Consider the following 20,551-nt stretch of genomic DNA (forward strand, 5'->3'; position numbering starts at 1 on the left):
ATTTTAAAAATGTAGAAGAAATACTATTTGTTCTAAATATTTCAAGTGATAACTATAAGAGTATGTTGAGGCTGCAATTTTTATCTTCATATTTCTTGCTTTGAAAAGGTCTGTTTTTTTATTGTTTGGACATGGTATTTTGGTACAAGAAAAAGAGTCACTGAATGTGTCTTTCATTCAAGTTTAACCTCTAGAAAGGCTGGTGTTTTGTGATTTTTTTATAACTTTATGGTGGCGATGCTTACCCAGCACGTCCAGTTAATCTGTTATTTAAGAATTAGCTTTAATAAGAAACTTTTCCATAAAGTAATCCTATGAAAAATCATATTTTTCTCACTTAAAAAAAATGTTGGGATTTCAAAAGAAATGCATTTGAGGCAGTGATTTGGCTATGGCTATAGTCGCATTTCATGGTACCTGGCTTCCAACTTGCTTGTTGACAAGTGGGACTCTAAAAATGTTTAATTTTTGTGGTTGGAATCTGTATGTTAAACTTTAATTGGTAACTGAGTCTGAGAGCTATCGTGTAATGCATTCCTATCAGAACTAGATTATCTTTGTTCTTTTACTTTAAAATAATAATTGCACCTGACACATGAACGTGGACCACCCACAACCCAAATTAAATGTTTGATGAGACAAATATAGTATTAGATGACCACGGTTAACAGCAAAGAGGGCACAAACTGGCTTCGTATTTCACATAGCCGTTTAGATTACCAGAGAGACTGTGTAAACAGTCATCACTGTAGTACTCAAAACACTAAAACCGCTTCTAGCAAAATGTATCAAAGCTTGCAGAAGCCAAAAATAGAAAACATCTTCTTTACCACTCTCTCCCAACACACACAAACACACACACACACACACTCACACGCACACACGCACACAGATACAGTTTGATAAGGAGTGAGATTCTCTTGCATTTAAAAATGTCATCTTTGCTCAATATTGAGAGAGAATTCTGGTCCTCTTTGCAGTTGAACTGTGCTACCGAAGGAAAAGCAGTTCCAGCCCTGAATATTGTATTTTTTTTAAATCATCACGATTTGGGGAGCTCTGCCTCGGTGGGAACTATGGCCCCCCTTGCCACAATGTCAGGGTACATCAGCCAGGAACGTGTGTCCATCGGAGCACTGGTTCTGAGGAGGCTCCTCGTACAGACATAGACTCCCTCCCTCTTCCTACCTCCCAGAAGGCTGAACAGTGTATAGCATGTTACATTTAAATAAATTAATAAAAATGCTGGGAAAAGAAAATAAAAATATTGTCCTTGTTTGTTTTTATTAGCCTAAAACTGTATTTAGTGATAAAATAAAAAGGGTTGTTTTTTTTTGTTTTGTTTTTTTATAAAAAAGGGAAGCTCACGTGCTGTGTGCCTGGCAGGAGGTGTTTAAATGGCCCGCAGCGCCAAACAACAACAGGGAGAAAACCACTCAAACATTTGTAAGATTTCTTTAATGTTTTACATGTGTGAGTCTGCTCTCCTTACTCTAATAACAACCAAATGCTTTTGATTTTTCCTAAGTATTCAGGTCCACCTAGTTTACACAGTGGATCAAGAGGGATGGAATGGAAACAAGAATGGCTTGTGAAGCCATGAGACTCATGGAGGAACGCCAGAAGGCCGCAATAGCTGACTTCAAGGGGCTAGAGGAGGCCAATGAAACTGATTTGAAGAGGAGAGAGAGAGAGAGAGAGAGAGAGAGAGAGAGAGACAATATGAGAATACAGAAGAACTTGGACCCAGGGCCTAAGCAATGTTATGGGCACTACTTAGATGGATAAACATTCATGCTGCACAGACCTCATAATTTCTGCGTTGTTAATTCAGAGTTCATGCTTATTCACATGAGTAAAATTTATCTTTTCCTTATCAGTGCAATCCAAACTTTGTTTACAGGAAGGTATCTGTAGGAAGCGATGAGATATTTAAGGGACAGTATCAAGTACATTACAAGTAGCACATTGACATGCAGTTACCATGTTGGTGAAGAATTCTTGTCTCTTTCGCTAGACAGGACTTTTGAGACTTATATTAAGCAGTAAGGAAAAAAAGAAAGAGGAGTGTTTTGGAAGGAACCCTGGAAGGAAGAGGGCAAGTCTGTACCGCAGCAGAGCCAGAGCGCGGAGCAGCGGCGCCCTGCGGCCTTCTGGGCACGTCTCTCCTCTCATCTCTGATTGGCTTCATTCGCTTGGCTACCGCTTGCATCCGATTTCCTTCTTCCCAATTTCAAAACCCAAACCCTTTTTCTCAAGATCCTAAAATGGAAACAGCCTAGATCTGACTCACACTGGCCAAGTCTGAATAACATACCAACCTCTAGAGGAATTTGTATTTCAAGGGATGTGGGCGCTGTGATTGACCCAGCTTCAGTCCCATGACCGGAGTGTGGGTTTTGGCACCCTACACAATGAGAACCAGGGCAAAGCAGCGTACCAAAGGGCAGGCTCGGCCGGTACAGAAACAAAAACGGTCCTTAGGTATGACAATTTAAATGAGACCAGTGACTTAAACATACATCTTTTCATCTTGCATTTTTTTTCTCATTCTGATTAGCCTTCACCTATGTATTCAAATCAGAGATTTCAAGATCTGCTTATATAATAAGTGTGTTTAGTTTTTTTTTAACAAGGGAAAGACTGGATTTCTCCTGTTTTGTTTTAAAGCCAGAGGAGGGCTCTGACAATAGCCAGGCTCCTGATAATTCTGCAAACATTACAGAATGATAACTGAGGTGCACGCAAGTTTTCACTAAATAAAAGGTGATCCCCCTACTAATTATCAACCTATATCACAACATGATATTCTAAGTCTTTCTTCAGTTTATCCCAAGAGTATGTAGTAGTATTTTCAAGTTACATCAATATGTAGAATAAAATCTAAAAATGAAATGCCATTTGTTTTTTTTATTGTAAAATAAAAAAGAAATAAAAAGAAAAACCTGCTTTATATCTTTGACTATGTCTTGTGTACATTCAATGAGACAAAGAAACTTTAGAACAGGCACTTCTCTTTTCTTCCGCTGATTAGAAAAGAATAAAATACAAAGTGCCTTTGTAAGTGAATAATCTACTAAAAACACCTCTGCAAACCCTGTATATTAGTTAAAATGGAATAATGGTGATCAGTGGCTAATAATAAACATTTCCATCTGGCTTCTCTATGATGGCAGCAAGGACGATAGTTCTACACTCAAAGAGAAAAGCCAACTATGTATTCACATGACACGGATTATCTTACATATTTTTATTGTCCTCCACAAAAGAGTCTATGTTCATGTTTTAATACAGGCAATTGCATCCTGTAGAGATGGGCACAGCAAATGAAGAATCAAAACATCCCATGTGCCTGTCACAACTGGCAGCTGAACATACGCCTTCCCACAATGTAGGCAGTGACCCTCGCTGAAGAATAACTGAGTGCAGTCAAGCCTCAACCCACCAAAAGTTTGGTTTTAATTACCTTATACATGTCTCAAATGCCTAAATAATCTTACAATTCTCCAAATTATTTAGTTATCATTTCTGCGGTCAACTCAAGCTGCTGACAGTGCACATATTCTCAGAGAGGTCTCTCAAAGAAAGTAAATTAAAATCAGTGTTTCATGAGGTACTATAAATTAAAAAAATAAATAAGACTGCTTTTTATGGTTAAGGGAAGCATTCAGGTTAGGGGTCCCGTATCGATCCAATTCAGCATTAAAAACATTTTAACATCTGCTTTTTAAACATCAGCCTTTCCAATAGCCTTTTTTTTTCAGTGATTTGATCAGTATGTTCATAAGTGGTATTTAAGGCAATATCTATAACAATGATATAAGAAAATATCTGTGCCCTGGCCAGATAGGTTGGTTGGTTAGAACACCATCCCAAAGTGCAGAGGTTGCAGGTTGGACCCCCAGTCAGGGCACATACAGGAACAGATCGATGTTCCTCTCTCTCTCTCTCTCTCTCTCTCTCTCTCTCTCTTTCTCTTCTTCTCTTGCTAAAATCAATATATAAAATTAAATATATATATATATTTGGGGGGAGCATCTAAGAAAAATAAGAAACACTGAAAAATAGCACTACATATATGTAAAAACACAATATCTTTTTTGTTCTCCTGATATATTGGATGTGAAGTACATTTTCAAATGCAAACAGCTTCATGCAGGAAAAAAGAAACTAAAGAGTATTTTTTTAAAAAATAAACACACAGCATTTTTAAGTGGGAATCTGCAATCACCTCTCCTTATCTCCCCTGGGAGAATTCTGCATTCCATCTGCCAGGATCTCCTAAGAAATAGTCAAGTCAGCATATTTCAACTGCAACAGTTTCTCTCTCTCTTTCTCCTCATTTTTAACCCCAGGTGATATTAAATAGCTATGTGAAAGCTAGTTCTTAGACTCACAAGAAGAAGATAGACTTTAATTAGATAATATTGGGTACTTGGAATTATTATTACAGTCTCCTGTCTGTTTTTTAATATTTCATGGTGATAAAATTCATGCTTTCTAATCATTTATGTTATTCATTCCTATTATTGGGGGAAAAAGAATAAAGACACATTTTAAACATAGGGCCTGTTGTGGGTTGAAGTCCTAACCTCCGCCATTCATGGCCGCGCGCACCAGAGACCGGTACCTGGACTCTCCCTAATCTACAATACCGGCTGCCAGCTCTTAGTCTTAACTTTCCCAGTAGAACCACAGGACCAACTTTTGCATCCTAATACATTACTGAATTGATTTCTATAATCATACTCTGTGAAACTGCAAGACAAGTAGAGAATAAGGGCCCTTTTTCCAAAAACTTTAGTGAATCCATTTTTTAAAAAACAATAAGGGTCCTTTGTAGATATAGACACATTTGCCAAACATTCTCTCTTAATTTGTTTATTCCTCCTCTGCTCATTGACTGGTAGAGCCAATAATCCAGGATTCCTGTGGTGCTCAGGGTTTACTCCCCCATTCCTGACCATCCCAGCCTCCACCTTCTCCTGCACAAGTTGTAGTGAAGCAAGCAAGAGGTCAACAGGATTTAACAAAATAAAATTACTCTGGGCTAGCCCCATGCTAGATCAACGCTGCATGTAACCACAAGCATGCTCAACATTCAAAATATCAGAGGTTGGTTCTGGGACACAGCAGAGTTCTGCCACCAAAAAACTTGTTCAAGATTTGTCTTATATCAAATGCAGTAAATTGGCTAAAATGTTGATCTCTATCATTCTAATTTGATATCCTAATTTTATGAATGATAAAATTAAGGCTCATTTTCTTTCCCAGAGCTTACTACTAGGTTAATGAATGCAGGTCTCCTAATTCCAGACTCTCTCTTCTCTCCATTACATGAGCACTCTACCCCCAAAAATAAAAAGTACACCATTTCCAGCCTAATATTGTTCTATTTTTTTTCAGAAATGTAATTCTAAGGATAATAAAATGGTTTCATTTCAATGACACGTTTCTCTTTATGGATACTTTCTTGGGAGGAATAGCGTGTATTTTTCTATCAGAGAGATCATTTTAATACCGGCTCTCACACTTCTACAGTATAAACTTTAAAATGTTACCCCATTTAAAATAAAAATGAATGACCAAAAACCTCACATATGCCTAATGTTTTTGACGATAGTAAGAACTGAATGTTATCATCTTTATTGACTGTACTGTATAGTAACTAGAAGCAATAAGCGTTCGTTTTCTGCCCTCTTTTTGGTCAGTTGTGAACATTTAACAAAAAAAAGTCTTAGTGTGACAAAATAATGACTAAGTCATGTTCAATATCTTTACACTCACTAGAGATTAATTTATTATAAAGATTTCAGGTTTCATTTATGTATTTTTTTTCTTTCTTTTCTTCTTTTTCCAAGTAAGAGGAGAGGAGATAGAGAAAGACTCCCACATGTGCCTTTACCGGGATCCACCCAGCAACCCCCAACTGGGGTTGATGCTTTGCTCATTTGGGGTCATGCTTACAACTGAGCTATTTTTAGCACCTGAGGCAGAGACCTCATGGAGCTATCCTCAGTGCCGGAGGTGGATGTGCTCGAACCAATCAAGCTATGGCTTCAGGAGGGGAAGAGAGAAAGTCAGGGAGAGAAGGGGGAGAGGGAGGCATGGAGAAGCAGACGGTCACTTCTTTTGTGTACCCTGACTGGGAATTGAACCCAGGATATCCACACACTAGCCAAAGCTCTACCACTGAGCCAAAAAGTCAGGGCCTAATTCATGTATTCTTTCTTTCTTTTCTAAAAATAAGAATGACCATTGACTACCATCACTGTATATTAAAATCATATATACATCCCAGCACTATGGATATTGGGCTCTGGGTCAGCTCATAAGGATGAATTTTATTTCTAAACCAATTCCCCCTGGAAAGATGGACTTTCTGAGGCATCAGAACAAAGGAGGCAGAGACAGCATACAAAGAACCTCAGCATAGACACAACTGTCTTCCCTCAGATACGGGCTGACCTCGCCTGTGCACTGATGTTCACAGTACGTCCTTGAAGGAAGAGGTGCACCCTGGGAGCATGAGCATTTCTAGAAAAGGTACATATATCTCAGTAGAACAATGGTTTGGTAATTATTCAGCTTTTCCTTTCTTTTCTTTCTCTTTTTTTTTTTTTTTTTTTTTACCAACTAATACACAGTTTTCATCGTTCTCAAGAAAAGTGAAAGTGGTAACTGTCCAACCCACAGGGAATAGAAGGCGTAAGGAATGGGCAAGGGTATCTCCTGAGTATTCTGCACTGTGTGGGGCCCTTCTATTTAATTTTTAATTCTTTTGTAAAAATATTTAGAAATAGGGCAAAATATGGCTTCATCTTTGTTTCCAAGAAAGCGATTCAGCTTTTCAGCTTTTAGAATCTTGCCTAGAAGTGGATGGCACATGGCCCATGTCACCCCTTCGGGACCCGGCACTCCTTCCCTGGTTGCTGAAGACAAGGTGCACGCCCCGCCCCCTTCTTCGCCATGGAATCCACCTCCAGGGACACCTCGGGGTCAGGTGGATGGCCCCTTTGCTCCTTTGCTCCATTGGGGATGATTCAACGGGGTCATCCCCCTGTGGGATCAGCAGCGATATTTGTTGTGACTTCATCTCTGATCAACTTTTGTTCCCTCTGCCTAACCCAGGGCCTTCACCCGTCACAGGTGTCCAAGAACACTCTCCAGTAAACTTCCTGCATGCAAAGCCCTGTCACGGAGTCTGTTTCCTCTGGAACTACATCTAAGACATCTCGTGTGTGCCGTGTGCATGTTTTCAAGGGAGAATTTGACAAAACTGTAGCACACCAGCTATCCCTTCTTCTGAATGCTGGCTGCTGCAGTTTTACCTTAAATAGCATGTGAGTTTAACCAAGTCCGCTGGAGAGAGGGAGGACACACTATCCTTCCTCAGACGAACGGAGGAGGGTGTTGTTCAGTACCAGCTTGGAGAGTCCAGCAGCACAGGAGAGCTGTAATGGGTTCACTGGTCTAATTCCAGGCTATGAACCAAAGGCAATGGGCTCTCAGCTATCTGTCAAAATTAGGCAAAGACAATAGCAATTATCTAATCTCTCTCTCTTTTGATTTTAAGAGAGTACCAGCTGAGAGAACCTATGACAAACAGTTCTGCTGTGGGTAACCTAAAGATTAGAAAAGTGTACTTGGATATTTCAAAAGGAACATTCTTAAATACTTCCTTACAGAGAAAATAAAAGTCAGTGTAAGGAGTAAATGAGAGATGTGTAGGTATGTAGGTATACAAACATCACTGCAGGAAAGTTCAATCTACCATGAGTCTAAAAGGCAAAGAATAATATTCTCAAAACAAAGAAACTTCCAAAGTATTCTCTCCAAACAGTTCTGGGACCTAAGAATTTGTATTTTATAAAGAAAATCACTGATAATAATTTGCTATTATTTTTTTCCCAAAGTGCTATGTTGAAATTCCATTACTGAGAACCTTAACCATCATTATCCAGGGAAATTCCCTACTATTATATAGGAAATGGAACTCAATTTTAGGTTTCCAATTCCAAGTCCCAAGTGGGAACTAAATGTCACAGAACAAAATGTCACGCAATGAGATCGGATGCTAAAGTATGTGACAGTGTGCCCAGATGTTTCCCTAACAATTACCACATAGCAAAAGCCAGTCAAAAAAATGAGGTACAATGCTTCTCACAAGTCAAAGGGCATCCACATGGTTACTTAGCATATTGGTATTTGCCAGTTAACATGCTGATGAGCACAAAAATATAGAATAAAATGAAACAGATGATTTTCAGGAAATAAATTTTTAAAGAAAGTATGCAAAATGGTCTCAAGGGGACAACTCATAATATTAACAACATAATCCAGGTCCTCATTAAAACATAAAGTACAGGAGAATAGGTCCTTAATTAGTCTCCTATAAAACTCATTACCACCGTCCCTGCCTTACCCCTCCCATTAAACACTTTGCCACCTCTGATGCATGAGAAGAGGCAAAAAGAAGAGAAATGGAACTTATCAGACAGATGTTCACTTCAGAGATAAAAAGGCAAAATTGCCTGACCCGTGGCGGCGCAGTGGATAAAATATCAACCTGGAATGCTGAGGTTGCCAGTTCAAATCCCTGGGCTTGCCAGGTCAAGGCACATACTACAAGAAGCAACAATGAGTTGATGCTTCCTACTACTCCCCCCAGCCCCCCCCTTTTTATTTCTCTCTCCTCTTTCTAAAACCAGTAAACAAAATATTTTTTTTAAAGGCAAAGAACAAGAACACCCTTCCCTTCACCTTGGATACTCTGCATGATATGACCCCGAATCTTAGCCCTTGGATTGGGTCCTCAACATCAACATCAAATTGTCAATTTCAGGAAGCAAATAATTTGTTTCAAGGCAGCTGTTCTTATAGTCCCTCACTATCTACTTTTAACACTGTGATAAAGTTACAGTATCCAGTAGTGAAACCAAAGATTAAAAACACTCTTCAGTAGAGATAGTTATCCAAACCTCCCTGAGACATGGGTAAATATTAGTCTAATGCAGTGATTTTCAACCTTTTTTGAGCCGCGGCACATTTTTTACATTTACAAAATCCTGGGGCACACCACCTACCAAAATGACACTCTAACACAGTACATATTATACATATAGTTAATAATATAGTTTCTAAATGTACTTATACTTACTTAGTGTGAAACCTGGGCCTGTTTCGATGAACACAAAAGGGATATCCTGGCAGGAATGGTAGAAAGATACACACGAAGCTCTTCTTCAACAGTTCTCAGTCTCTCCCTGTTTTTAGTTTTTATCGCAGTCAAGCTTGAGAAGCTCAGCTCACATAGATATGTGGTTGAAAACGGGAGCAATGTAAAATAGCTTTGTTGGCCAGAATGGGGAACTCCTTGGCAACAGATAACCAAAACTGTCCAAAGGAAGATCAGCAAACTTTAGCTTTAAACCACGATCTTGTTTCAGTTCAATGAGTTCCTCTTGCTCCTTTAAAGTCATGTCCTTTCCGCAACGGATACTGAGCTGTATGGGTCCCTAACCCAGTCAAGGCATTCTGTGAAGGCTGAAGAGAAATAAAATGACAATGTCTTCTCAAGAGTTTCAAATGTCTGCCAATCACCTCGCACATTGCAGCAGTGTTGCCATCATGTTGTTTCTCGGTGAGCGGGAACATCTCAAGGTTGCCACGCTGCACATGTTGTTGCCAGAGCTGCACCCTTAAACAGAATTCGTTCATTTTATCAGTGCTTGTAAGCAGGTTTTCATTTCGGCCTTGCATCCGTGTGTTCAGTTCATTCAGACAATGAAATATACCAGCCAGGTATGCCAGCTTTGCACACCACTCATCACTTGCAAGCAGCTTTGAGTAATCAGACCTCTCGTTTGTCAGAAATACTTTAAGTTCCTCTCGCAACTCATACACACAGGCCAGCACTTTGCCGCGCAACAGCCACCGGACCTCCGTGTGGAGCAATAAGATTTTATGTTCCACTCCCATTTCTTTACACAAAGATGCAAATAAGCGACATCTCAAAGGTCGCGTCTTCACAAAGTTCACTATGCTCACAACATCATCCTACACAGGAGCTAGATCTGCTGGTAAGGTCTTTGCAACGAGGGCCTCACGGTGCAAAAAACAGTGCGTAACAATAACATCTGGGTTTCTTTCTTTGACCCTACTTACGAAGCCTTTGATGTGCCTGACCATGGCTGCGGCTCCATCAATGCAGACACCTGTGCAGTTTTCCCATGTAAGCCCGCTTTTATCAAGATATTCCAACGTGACCCAAAATATTTTCTCTCCTGTTGATTTTTCTGGCAGTACCTTGCAAAATAGGAAGTTTTCTCTAATGGCTTCTCCATCCACAAATCGCACATTGGCCAAGAGCTGACAATGTCCACTAATATCCATTGACTTATCAAGTTGCAAGGCAAATTTCTTACTGATGTGCACCTTTTCCAAAACAACAGTTTCAATGTCCGCAGACATGTCATCAATACGTCTGGCAGTTGTGTTATCTGAGAGAGGCACTTTAGCTATCTCTTTGGCCGCGGTAGGGCCAAGCATCTCATTTACAATGGCTTTACAAGCTGGCAGTATTAATGTTTCTGCCACAGTGTGGGACTTTTTTGATTTAGCTACGAGTTCAGCAACAAGGTAGCTAGCTTTGAGGGCTCTCTCGTTTACCTTTGTGGTTTTTCTCAAAAAAGTTGCCCGTTTCTCATTGTTTGTATGTAAGTGGGCTGTAGTTTGAAGACCCATGTTTAATTTCCCCACGGCACACCTGACCATGTCTCACAGCACACTAGTGTGCCGTGGCACACTGTTTGAAAAACACTGGTCTAATGGACCAAAGGAAATATATTCAATAAACAAAAGATATAGGGATCATAAAGCCTTCTGATATAAAAATAAACGTAGATTAAAACCAGTCTTAGGTATAAGGTCTACTGGAAAGTTCTGTCCGTTTTTGGAATAAAACAAAATACAAATTTTTTTACCATCAATAAACTTTATTAAATAATATAATTGCCATTATTATTAATGATTTCTTGCCAGTGTGAGGGCAATTTGTATATCCCATTTTTGAAAAATGTTTTATCTTTTGATGTGAAAAATTGAACCAGTGCTTATTTGATATCTTCTTCATTTTTGAATTTTTTGCCCTTCAAAAAATTTTGTAAGGACAAAAACAAGTGATAGTCGGAGGGTGCTAAGTCCGGGGAATATGGTGGATGCGACAGACATGCTTCTGTAGCATTTCTTCCTTGTTGAAATTCTTAAAAATTACAGTGGCGTAAATGAACTTTATCAGTAGCAATGGGTACACTATCGCTTCACACATAAGACTAATGTGAATCAACGTTGTTTTAGTTAATTTGCTACATCAGTATGTATACATTAAGTGATAATAAATAGAGAGGCACACATGCGCCAAATAAACATGTGCTTACATGTCGAAACTTGTTGTGATAGAAACGGACAGAATTTTCCGTAGACCTTATATAATATCACAGTATAACTAACAGTTTCACACAAGAAAAATTAAAATAATACATATTTAATTTACATTATATGTGTAAAGTTTTTTTTTTCTGGAACCTCTAAAATATTCTGTGAACTGGTATAATTTTATAAAATATGCATGAGCTTAACATAGAATAAGATAAGAATTTCGGGAGTGTTTTAAGTTCTAAAATGTATTATTGAATTTTTTTTAAGACCTCACATTTAATTATATTTAAGATATTACCAGGCAGCTAAAATACAACATATTAAAGACAGGTTGCCTGTTGTTTTTTAATATTGAGTTTGCTAAAAAAAAAATCTCAAAATATAAAAATATATATATAGTGTCTCTCTTTTTTCATTTTCACAAAAATAAACGGTGCTGAAATGTGCAATCGTCCTCAGCAGCCTAGGCATGTGGAATGTAGGAAACAGGTGACAGAGTCTCTTTGGAGAGGAAAAGTCTAAGCTCTAAGCTCTGCCTCCATGAATTAGTGGGGTCTGTGTTGTCTTGTCCTCACAGCCCTGCTCAGTCCTGTAGACTCTGGTCTGTGGCTTCCTTTATGGAGTCAATCCACCTGGTCTTTTGTATTTTCCTGCTGCTTTCTATTTTTCCCAGTTTTATTGTCTTTTCTAGAGAACCATGCTTCTCATGGCTCATGGTGTTACAAAGACAGCTTCCAGTTCTGTCATGTTTGCCTCCAGCGATGTTTCGGGTAAATTTGCTATAGGAACTACCTGTTGATTTTTTGAGCAGTCCAGAGTGTGTGCAGAGCTCTCCAGAAACACCATGTTTCAAAAGAATCAATATTTCTAGCAGCCATCTTTACTGTTCAGATTTTGCATCCATAGTTAGTAACTGGGAATAACAAAGATATGATTGAACTTAGCCTTTGTCTCTAATGTCACAGCTTTGCTCCTGGTGATTTTTCCTAATTCTTCTACTGCTGCTCTTCTGAGTCTGAGCCTTCTCTCAATTTCTTGGCTGCAGTCTCCATTTGAGTTGATGGCTGAACCAAAATCAGCAAAACCTTGGACAGTCTCAATTCTGTTGTCTACTTTAATGCTGTGTAATTCCGGAGTCACAACTTTTGTCTTCTTGATGCTCAAATGCAGTATTACTTGGCTTTTTCTTCTTTCACTTTCATCAGGAGTCATTTCTCATTGCTGCTACCTTTCATCAGTCAAACAGTATCATGCATCTTTTAAGTTATTGGTATTTCTTCCACAGCTGTTCACTCCCTTTCCTCTGAGTCTAGTCTTGTATTTCACATGTGTTCTGATACACAGTAAATGAATAGGAAGATAAAATGCATCTTTGTGTGACACCTTTACGTACTTAAACAAAACTGTTCTCTCTTCATATTCTGTCCTGATAGTTGCTTCCTGTCCCCAGTACAGGTGAGACTTCAGGAAAATCAAGTACTGAGGCATGCCTATTTCTTATAAGGCAACCCAAAGCTTTTCAAAATACATGTATTTTTTAAATTGCTACAAGACATACTATTCTGTGAAAATTGCACTATTTATCCTCAGCCTGATGCACATATTGGTTGTTTCTAAATTTTTATAACTACTGATGCAGTGAATGTCCTGTATACATTCCTCTCTGGACAAGGTCAGATGGCCTCTTCACTATGTGATAGGTGAGCATCTTTGAACTTTCCCACATACTGTCAGGATGTTCTTCAAAGAGAATTCAGATGAATAATTTTAATATGGTGTGTGTTTTCTTGTCGTTTTAAAGAAGTTTGTCCTCATCTTGACAAAGTTTTTTTTTCTTATAATCATTTCTAAAAGTTTTAAGATTTCTGTCATATTTACATTTTCAATTCATGTGAAATTTATTTTTGTTATAGTGCAGGCTATGGGTAAAACTTTATTCTTTTCAATATGGATAGCCAATCACATCCTTCTTTACATCTAGGCCTGCCTCTGTCATGTATATATAATACATGCTTCTGTAGCATTTCTTCCTTGTTGAAATTTGTACACAATACAGTGGCATAAATGAACTTTATCAGTAGCCATGGGTACACTATCGCTTCACACATAAGACTAACGTGAATCAACTTTGTTTTAGTTAATTTGCTACATCAGTATATATACATTAAGTGATAAAAATAGAGAGGCACACATGTGCCAAATAAACATGTGCTTACGTGTCGAAACTTGTTGTGATAGAAACGGACAGAACTTTCCGGTAGACCTTATAATAGAATTACTGTTTTTACTTTTCATCCAAAGCAAAAAGCTTTTGAAATTGAAAAGGGCATTATTAATAATTATGCTCAGACAACATTCATAAGCAGGAATAGCCTCAGGTAAACTAAACATGCACACATTTCATTCATAATGCAAATTCAAATATGTGTGCAGGTCTATTTTTTGACTACATAGTTTCCTCTGATAAACCTTGCATCCATTCCTACAGCCACAACACACAGTTTTAATGATTCAAGGTTTGTAACACCAAATAGTTTGTGGCAGGTATTAACAAAATTTTCAGCAAGACAAAATCTTATAGTGTAGAAACCATTCCATATATAGTTTGAGATTGGGAAATGATATTTGCAGCACATATCACTGAGAAAGATTCATATGCAGGCCTCCTACGAATTCCTAAGGAAATCAAACAGTATGAGACTACTTCACACCCACCAAAATAAGCAACACTGGAAATTCTGATGACAGTGTTAGAGAAGATTTGTTAAAAAGGAACATCTCGTGTACTGCTGTCTCTTGGCAGATAGAAACAAGACAACCTGTTTAAACCCTTCTTCACCAAAACAGTTCCAAAATGTTTCACGGCCCTTTTCTATTGTATATGAGTTTTCAGATCATAACCTATATAAAAACCATTTTGGTTCATTTGAGTGGTTTTTCTACTCTGAATGGCTGGATCACAGCTTGCTTGTCTAGGAGAATACCGATGAATTTAATTGATTAATAATTTAAATAAGTATTCCAAAGTAATTTAAATAAGTTGCTCTGTTATAAAAAGGAGCTGCACTTTGTGTAACATGAGCTGCACTACACTAAGGGATGAAGATGCCACAGAACACCTGAGGCCAGGTGGCCTCAGCAGGAATGCCAGAGGAAGTACACTGGGTGAGAGGGATCTCAGTTGCTTCAAGCTCCCCGCTGGTATCACAACAGTCATCAGTTTTTAAACTTTTATAAACTTCTATTTTGAAATGCTGGTAGATCCACAGGTGGTTGTAAAAATAAAATAAATAAACAGCGAGTGCCTGGTTATCTTTACCTACTTTTTTCCAGTGATAATATCTTGCAAAAGTATTCCAACCAGGATATTGAAATGAATAGAGTCAATACAGAGAACATTGTCCTTGCCAAATCTATATAGCCCTTTTATGTCATACTCACTTCCTTCTCATACCCACCCTCTTCTTAGTGCCAGGCAACAACTAATCTGTTCACTATTTCTATACTTTTGTCACTTTCAGAAATGGTTTATAATGTAATCATACCACACGTAACCTCTCGAACGGAGGGGAGAGGGAAAAGGGGAGAGGAAACGGAAGCATCACGTGGGGGGTTTGGATTGACTTGTTCCAAATGCAGAGCCTCATCAGGGGAAATACATTCTTTCCAACTGTCTCCTTCTCTTGTTTCAACAATCTCCCTACCTCTTCTTAAATATTTAGAGTTCCTCTTTTTTTAATTACGTACATCCCTGCCTGCTGTCCCAGCAAATTTGGTGAAGGAAAGACTCTGAAACTCTATACTCAAATAGCAGAGCCTCACTATACTTCTTCATCATGAATAGAACAGCAACTATTTCAATGAGTGTGCCAGTTAACATTTCTTTGATATATAAACGTGTCCCCTAGACTTGGGACTTGAGTATCTCTTTCTTGCTATTCCTGTGAACACATCTCTTCCCACTGTCTTCCATGTTCAGTCTCCACTAACTCACTGTTCTCACTGCTTACCAAACCCACAGGCATGAGCACATCGAAGGCTTCTGTAAGTGCAGGTCCCACTTTATGGGACCCTTCCACCAGCGTATCCATGTGGCTCCCTCATCTCCACCAGGTTTCTGCTTAGAAGTCACTTCTTCAGAAAGGTGTTTCCAAAGTATTCTGGCTTGATAAAATAATGTCTAACATATTCCATATTGATTTGTTTAATATCCCCTGGAATTTAAGGTCCATAAGACTAGATGTATTTTTTCACCATTATATCCCCAAACTTAGACTAGCTCCTTGCACGTAATTGGCAGGCAAATATTTGTTGAGCGAATAAATACATGAGTAAAAACAGAATTTGCACACCCTTAAAATGTCTGCATATCCCCACTGATCAGGCTTGGGGAGATCTTACTACTGTGTATTAATGAGGTAGGACTGTTCAGAGGAAAACGAATGGAACCAATCCCAAAATTAATGGCAATACTAAGGAGAGAGCCCAAGTTTCAGGATCCAAAGTTTAAACCGCATCTCTCACTTAGGAAGCCTCTGACAATTCTCTATTTTGCTTTATTATAATAAATATTGTTTTATTACCTGAAATTTTTATATCTGTTCAACCCTCTTGACATTTTAGAGACTGAGCTTTTCAACATAAAATTTATCGCAGGGGTTGGCTTCCTCAGGTCAGGGCATATCACGTCAAAAACATGGTTCCCCGTAGAACCTGGCATTTTCCTTCCCGGTACTAGCCAGATCCCAGGAGCCTTAAGGTGTTCCAAAGTGAAAAGCAACAGGAAGGGAAAATTGACCAAACTCCTGAAGCCTCCAAAGAGTTTGGTTTCAAGTATTATTTTGGTGTAGATTCGACATGAGAGAGGAAGGAGAAGGATTACTATTTCATTCAGTCTAAGCATCCAGTCTTGAGATATTTCTCTGTTAAGCTCTTCTTGGAGTTTCTTTGTTTAAATCTTTTCTGTTCTTTGCTGACAATTCATAACCAGGTTCCTTTCGTGTGTATTTAGAGAATTTTCTTAACGGGAGCCAGAACACATTTAACATAATCAGGATGGACTTAATTAGAAAGGGGACAGATGCTGGTCTTTCCATAATACATGGAAACCTTATAAAATTTCTTTTTAATTGAGCATGAAACATACAACAGATTTTATGCCACCTATGTAGAATTACGTATTCAAGAATAAACCTATATGATGGTGTATTCACACATACACAACAGTTTTTCAAAGATTCAGGAAAATAAAAAATAAACATCTATAGAAAAGGTTTTACATGTTACTTGTTATGCAAGTGAGCCTAACGCCACATTTCTTGGCCAAATTTAAGAAGAAGAAAAAAAAAACTGTTTTCTATTCCTGTGCAGTTTGTTTATATTTATTGTCTCACAGTTCTATAAAACTGACACTATTTATTCTGGTATTTTTTTTTTAAATAAATTTTTATTAATGGTAATGGGATGACATTAATAAATCAGGGTACATATATTCAAAGAAAACATGTCTAGGTTACCTTGTCATTAAATTATGTTGCATACCCCTCGCCCAAAGTCAGATTGTCCTTCGCCACCCTCTATCTAGTTCTCTGTGCCCCTCCCCCTCCCCCTAACTCTCCCCCTGTCCTCCCTCCCCCCACCCCTGGTAACCACCACACACTTGTCCATGTCTCTTAGTCTCATTTTTATGTTCCACCAATGTATGGAATCATGTAGTTCTTGTTTTTTTCTGATTTACTTATTTCACTCCTTATAATGTTATCAAGATCCCACCATTTTGCTGTAAATGATCTGATGTCATCATTTCTTATGGCTGAGTAGTATTCCATAGTGTATATGTGCCACATCTTCTTTATCCAGTCTTCTATTGTAGGGCTTTTTGGTTGTTTCCATGTCTTGGCCACTGTGAACAGTGCTGCAATGAACATGGGGCTACATGTGTCTTCACGTATCAATGTTCCTGAGGTTTTGGGGTATATACCCAGTAGAGGGATTGCTGGGTCATAAGGTAGTTCTATTTGCAGTTTTTTGAGGAACCACCATACTTTCCTCCATAATGGTTGTACTACTTTACAGTCCCACCAACAGTGAATGAGGGTTCCTTTTTCTCCACAGCCTCTCCAACATTTGCTATTACCCGTCTTGTTGATAATAGCTAATCTAACAGGGGTGAGGATCTAAAGTTTTTGTTTGTTTATTTTTTTCCTTTTTGGTTTTTGCTTCTATAAACACATATAGTATGCACACTCACCTAGGAATAGAGTTTCAGGATTGGGTGCATTTCTACTTAACAAGGTGATACAAAATGGTTTTCACAGTAATGGTAATAGTTAAACTCACACTGTGTTTCCATTACAATGCATCCTCACCAACACTTTATATTTTCAGAACCTGAAGGAAATATTTTAGCAACCTAGTGTTGTGAATGGTGACTAATTTTAACTTTTTCTTTCTTATTTATTAATACAAATGAGCATTTCATAGGTTTATAGGTTACTTTTGGCTGAAGGTATATCCTCAGTAACTGTTTAAGTTAATGAATAAATGAATAATCAAAAAGCATTATGTAAATTCTGTTAAATTTTAATGTTACAGCAAGAGCTTACTATTTTTCTTAGGGTACCAAGAATTTGAAAACCAAACTAATGTTATTTGGAAGGTGTTGCTATATATTATCTTTTAGAGGTTGTAGTTGATTCAGTAGAAACTAAGTAGAATAACATGTTTCTTCTTTGCCTTATCATTTGCACAGGATCTATAAGAATATTTGCCTTTTTTTAAGTAGAGCCCAGTGTCCATTAGTAGGTGAGTAGATAAAAAAACTTTGGTACATTTAAGAATATTTGCTTCTAATTAGAATAATGCCCAGATATCATTTGCTTGCCCTTAAATATCATAACCGTTTGAAAGGCAAATTAAGATTAGATTTACTAACCATACTGAACAGGCCTTTAGTTACAGATCAGATGAGTATTTACAAATCACGACCAAAGATCAGTTCTTGTTCCGTGTTCTATACCCACTACAGAAATAAATGCTCCAAATGGTTCAATCAGTTTCCAGCCACAGTGAACTGAAATCAGGTTTCTGAATGTGACACAACTTTTGTTGTCTCCAGGTCTTTAAACAAACAGCTCTTTCTGTTCTTAATGCCTCTACCCCAGCCCATCTTTCAGGTTACAGGTTCATGATTTTCTTTGAGTCAACATATCAAAAACTTATTTTTTCAACATCGACACTAAACAACCGTGGTAGGTCTTGGCAACTACTTTCTCCTTCTTGTTTTCACACAATCATGTTCAACTTTCTCACCTTTCCTCATTAATATGAACAGTTAAAAATCATGTATAAAGCTATTATTTTGAATTTATATTTTTCAAACAATCATCATATGTTAATAATATCCACAGTCCAAGAAACCAATGGATTTTTTAATTAAAGACATATTTTAAAATAAAATTAATGGCATAACCATCAGAATCTTTTGTTTGTTCTTTACACATTGAACATTTGGGAAAAGTTATATTCTTTCACTAAAAATTTAATATGTATATATATTTAGGAATACTGTTTTCATAAATATATATTCACTATTGGAATTAATTCCATTTGTGTTTTTTGTTACACTTAAGATATGTAGTTTAAATAAAGAAGGGAATGTGTTTAATTAACCATTTCAATGAAAATAGTAAAAAAAATAGCAATTTTCAAAAAAATAAGTCAATAGAATTATGCTGACATCAAATTAAATATTTTACTTATTAAGATATGATTCTATACTTCCTTACATGCAAACAAAGCTTCTTCTCTGAGGCCAGAGCAATTTTCCAGGTGAGCCCTTCCCTCTATAAATTACAGAGTACAAGAATGATTCTTAGAGCTTCACATACTGGCTTGGTTTTCATTTGCTTCCCCTTGAAATAGTGTGTCATTTCCATGTTTTAGACATTACTGTGCATCTGCACCTATAGAGTTTAATATTAGAGATATTTCCACTTTGGAAGTGTTTATATGTACATATTATTTTCAACGTTATTCTCTAAGCACTTTGCTGGGGGATAAAAGAAAGATCAGTACTGCACACCTGAGGCAGAAACGTGTTTCATTTCCATCCTTCTACTCCAAGCATTCAAATGCTTCCCCTAGGGTATAAGGAAGGCTGCAGAAACTCTTGGTACTTTATTGCCTGCCGGTTCTTGGAGACCATGCTTTCTATTACTTCGAGTCATTACTGGTGTTGCCCTCACACCATCGAGAGCTTCTTCCATTGGGGAATAACAGAGATATTTTGAAAACACAGTGTATGATACCATAAGTAAAGGAGCATTAAAAAGAAACAGAGACGATAGGTTAAGCTTTTCTTTGCCCTGAGTACCTAATGTGACGTGCCCATTTGTGACATTGATGATATCTTGAAATTGACCACACCCATACCCTCTTTTCAAAATACTAACTCATTTGATATCTTTCTTATGCCAAATCTAGTGAGGTGATCTTTTTAGTCTGATTCCAGCATTTTGTACTAGAACTTGCATTTTCACATTTTTAATATGTTGTATTTTACTGCAAATTATTGAATACTACCAATTAAATCTAGATATAAAATTAGTTATTTTATTTAATATTTGATAATATGGGAATAGATGTTGAAGAAGAAACAATATTCTATGTACTTTTTTATATTACGTCTATAAATTTTTTTAGAGAAAATGTTTTGTTACTATTTGGTTTGATCTTCCTTTATATTTATATGTGTGTGTGTGTGTAACTTACACAATTTAAACACACACACTCACATAAGAAAGAAATACTACTGGTTGTGCAAAACCTAATTATCTGCATGTTATATATTATTATAATTCCCATTGAATCATATTACTTTAATTGCTTGAATTTTTAATTATTTTATTATGCTGGTGTTTTCCAATCCTGTGAAAAGATTTTATGAATATTTTAAGATACCAAGTAACTTTGGTGGTTATCAAATAATTTTGTGGGGTTTTTTCCTTGTGTTTGTAGTGAAGGACTCTCTGACCATAGGTGGGTAGCCTAAAAAATGAATTTTAAAATCTCTCAACTATAAGTCATCACAACAAAACTTGGACCTATAAAC

At 37.4% G+C, this 20,551-nt stretch overlaps 1 long non-coding RNA gene across 1 annotated transcript in view; it reads right to left on the reverse strand.

Moving 5' to 3' along the window:
• The window catches only part of LOC136400916 (uncharacterized), a 448,134-nt gene that overhangs the window by 114,402 nt on the left and 313,181 nt on the right, over nt 1-20,551 (reverse strand). The gene's annotated exons all lie outside the window — the stretch shown is intronic.

This window comes from Saccopteryx leptura, chromosome 1, assembly GCF_036850995.1.
Source record: "Saccopteryx leptura isolate mSacLep1 chromosome 1, mSacLep1_pri_phased_curated, whole genome shotgun sequence".
NCBI lineage: Eukaryota > Metazoa > Chordata > Mammalia > Chiroptera > Emballonuridae > Saccopteryx > Saccopteryx leptura.